Source organism: Lycium barbarum, chromosome 11 (genome assembly GCF_019175385.1).
Source record: "Lycium barbarum isolate Lr01 chromosome 11, ASM1917538v2, whole genome shotgun sequence".
In the NCBI taxonomy this organism is placed as follows: domain Eukaryota; kingdom Viridiplantae; phylum Streptophyta; class Magnoliopsida; order Solanales; family Solanaceae; genus Lycium; species Lycium barbarum.
The window spans coordinates 21,744,898-21,749,249 of record NC_083347.1 but is presented as its reverse complement, the minus strand read 5'-3'; positions in this window follow the sequence as shown (position 1 = coordinate 21,749,249).

Here is a 4,352-nt window from a genome sequence, read left to right as displayed (position 1 = left end):
TTGGTTTAATTAGATATTTTTGCAAGCTTTTCTCATTACCTATAAGTCCTGCGTCGTTTAATTATGTTAAGATAATAACTAGTAGGAGTGCATTATCTTGAATAAAATTGACCACTTTTAATTTATTTATTAGGCTTCCATTTACAATCAAAACCAGATATATGTAAGTTTGACAAATGTTGATTTTACATATTTCTATTGGGAGAACATTTTTGAGCATCACTATTCCAAATTTATTTGCTTGGGTTATCGTTGGTCTTTTTGCTTTTTGGTATAATTGACAAATCAATCAATTTCAGCCCTTGTAATTGAGAAATAGCTAATGTCATGAAGTTTTAAAAGCGTATCAAAAAGTGGCCAAGGGACGCTATTGTTATCTTTTTTGTTCGCAAGAATTAATTTCTTGTAATGGCTATTACCGTCCAATATAGTAGGGTTAAACTCTTGGGAAATAGACATAAATAACCGCCTACTAAAAAAAGTAGCCGACAGATATATAATATACACACAATATATTAGCTAACAGATATACATAATTTTTATCGAGCAACAAAATGTGTAACTTTCTCAAAGGATAACTTTTGGGGAGCAGTGTTTATACTATCCCAAGGTGTAATTAAAGATGTGGACAACCAATGTAGAAGTTACTTGTGCGATAGTTCAGAAGAGGCAAAAAAGGTCAATTTAGTGGCATGGGATAAAATTTGCAGGCCAAAAAGCCAAGGTGGACTGAACATAGGGGTGTAAACATGGAATATGGCTTCTGTTGGCAAACTAATATGGTGGATCATAGAGAAAGAAGAGATGCTATGGGTAAAATGGGTACATGGGATATATATGCATAACACAGATGACTTCTGGAATCATGCACCTCCTAATGACCGCAGTTGGTATTGGAAGAAACTCCACAAGCTAAAGCTGAAGATGGCTTCCTGGTACAACAATGGCCACTCTTGCTTAGTACCTACTAGAAAATACTCAGTGACAAAGGGATATATGGACCTGATAGGGAATGCTCCAAGGGAATTGCATGTAGAATTAGTGTGGTCTAGACTGGCATTAAAACACAGGTTTATACTTTGGCTTGCTGCCCAAGAGTGGCTGTTAACCAAAGACAGACTTCATGGGATAGGCTTACAGTGTGAATCCATCTTCTGTGAACTATGTGATGATGATCAAGTGGAAGATGCTGAACATATATTCTGCAATTGCACCAGAACAACTGAAATATGGAGAGAAGTACAAGCTTGGATGGGGATTCAGATGCAACTGTGCAAGGTTTCAAAGATAAAGAACAAACATTGAAGCAAATTCAGGAAGGCGATAGTTGTTGCAGTGTATGGTGCTACTATATATCAGATATGGACAGCAAGGAACCACAAAATTTTCAGGAAACAAAATGTACAAAGTAGCTTGATATTACAACAGATACAATATGTTATTAGAAAAAGGCTAAAAATATATAGGGAATCAAAGAAAGGTAGGAAGATTAGTCATTTTATAGATTTGCTCTGTAACTAGTACTTGAGGCTCACTAATGAGTGCTCTCTTTGTTGTAAATGCTTGTTTGATGGTATGGTAATAATTCACAGTTATTGCCAAACTTTCTCAAAGGATCTGCACCAAATGTTTGCACTAAACAAATAGATTCATGATATGTGTTTACATATTAACTTCTCCCACTTAATTTAAATTACTTAATATATATTCTCATTTCATTAAATCGGTTAACCATGATATGTTAGAAATGATTTTATATTAACAACCTGATACAAATGAGTTCTTATCACTCAAAAGTGGGTACTAAGGAGCCGTTTGGACATGATTTGAAACCATGAGATGAAACAATGAGATGTAATCATGTTTGAACGTAATTTGAATTTCTTAAGTTGTTCCAATTCTTATACGATCTTACCAAATGAGCAAGTCATAGTTCATAACAAAATTAATACGCTACTAGAAGACCTTTCTAAAAAAAATACAACATCAATTGATCAAACTTTAGTTCAATAAAAAAAAAATTAACATGAATAGTAATGTAACTACACTTTAATATAACGCTCCCACATAAATAAAGGTTGGTAGAAGTTAATGAGGTTGAAAAATGGTTGGTGGAGTAATTGTTAAAAATATCTAACAACTTATGGATCTTTTTTTTATAAAGTATAAACTTATGGGTCAAGTTTTACATTTAAAAATTTAGAAATCATGATTTGAAATCCCAAATCATGCCTTTTGGATTATTTGGGATTTCATCTCATGAGTTGAAATCGCATGTCCAAACTTTGATTTCATCTCATGACCAGTGACGGAGCCATAATTTTCACTAAGGGGTTCAGAATATTAAAAAAAAAAAGAATCACACAAAGAAGCCAAGGAAATTCAATATGTACTATATATACATAAAAAATAATTTTGACCTCATATATATAGTGTAATTTTTTGTCAAAAGGGGTTCAAACGAATCCCTTCTATACACTTAACTCTGCCCCTGCTCATGACATGAAATCGCATGTTCAAATGCCCATTAAAACACTAGCTAAAAACAAATAAAGAAGATCCTTAATTAGAACAAAAACAACCACTAATAAGCATGGAAATTCAGAATTAAAAAGAAGTCGTCAAAATGAGCTGTCCCTTTGTGGTAAGAAAAGGAAAAATGTTACCAATTTCAAAAAATGGACAAAAGAGGCACAACAGAGAGCTGGGGTGTGGTTGCATTAAATACAGTAATAAACAAGGGTTTGACCATTAAATAAATAGAGACAAAAATACAGAAGGAGAGAAAACGAAAGAACATAAAGAATTCCCTAAAATGAACATAGCTCCAAATAGTGATTGTCTTCAGCTGTTGACCATTCCTTTTCTAATTATTCTTTTTACTACTCTTTTACTATTTTCCAAATATCTCATTTAGCATTTTTCAGCAGAAGCAGCTTCAGTGGCAGTCTTATTTTACTCTGTGACTGTAGCGCCCTAATTGCTCTTTGTTTTTTATAGTCGTTTATATCATATAACTAGTGACGATAGCCCGGGCTACTAGCCGGGCTCAACATGAACAAAAGGTATATTATTTTATTATATGTTGATTCAAATCTTTTCTAAATTTAAACTTATATTTCCCGCTCAAAAATGTATGTTGTCGGATAGCCATATATTTGTTTAGAATTTTATTTCTTATGTTCAATTGTGGGAAATAATTAAATTCAACATTAAGTTATTAAAGTGCTATCACCTCTAATTGGGTCAAGCTATTTAATTTTTATTTAAAATTTCAAACTTCAAATTCTATAACTTTCCTGATGAAAATTAATAAAATAAATTTAAAATTCATAATGAAATTGTTGTTAAAATCTCCTTATGGCAATCGTGCCATATATAATGGGATAAATCGATGTAGTACAAACTAATCATTCTATCCTTAATTTATAATTTCACTATGATAATTTTAATTAAAAAATTAATGCATCAGTTTCTATGAAACTTTAAAACTATTCTAAGTATTTTTAGCGTAATATTAAATATTAAAATATTAGAAATATTTCTTTATATTGCTATGCAACATAAATAAAGGGATTAGAATGTTTTTACCTTGGTTCCTTCAAGTTGGAGTAGTTACTTAATTGAATAGGGTACTAAACTTTTTACAAATTAATATAGTTGGTGAATCAATTATTAATACTTAAAATATGTATATCCCAGCAAAACTTTTGTCCTGCAACTATAAGATATTACACAAAATAAAGGGTATAATTAGAATTTAAGCAAACAATTTACTATCTGCATGGGTGGGACCCACAGATTGACAAAGCATGGTAAACTACATAAACGTACAGCTGACATCATCTTTTGAGGGTGTATAAAGGCCCCAGAAGTTGTTATATTTACCAAATTACACAAAGAGAAGCAACGAGATAAATTTAAACATTAAGGGCAAAATGGTAAATGCACTTTGACCCCAAAGCTGCTCTACTCCCTCTTAGTATATACTAGGGCTGATATGAGCACGGGCCCAACATGTGATTTTTGTTTTTCTTTGATGGTATTTATCACATTTTTTGTATTCATATGACATAGTCTACTTGGACATAAAATTTCAAAAAGAAATAATGAAGTTTGTGCCAATTAAGTATAAATTATATTGTTTTCATATTGTGGCAGTAAGGCTTAAATTATGATATTTGTGGCAATAATTAAATTATGTATTATTTTCAAATTTTAAAATGTATTGTTCTTTCCTAAACAAACAAATGAAGAAATAATGCAAATAGTTTGAAACGTTTGGAGGCGTTTTGTATAAGTATTTCTTATGCACATCTACCACATTTTGTCACAATAGATATTAAATCATA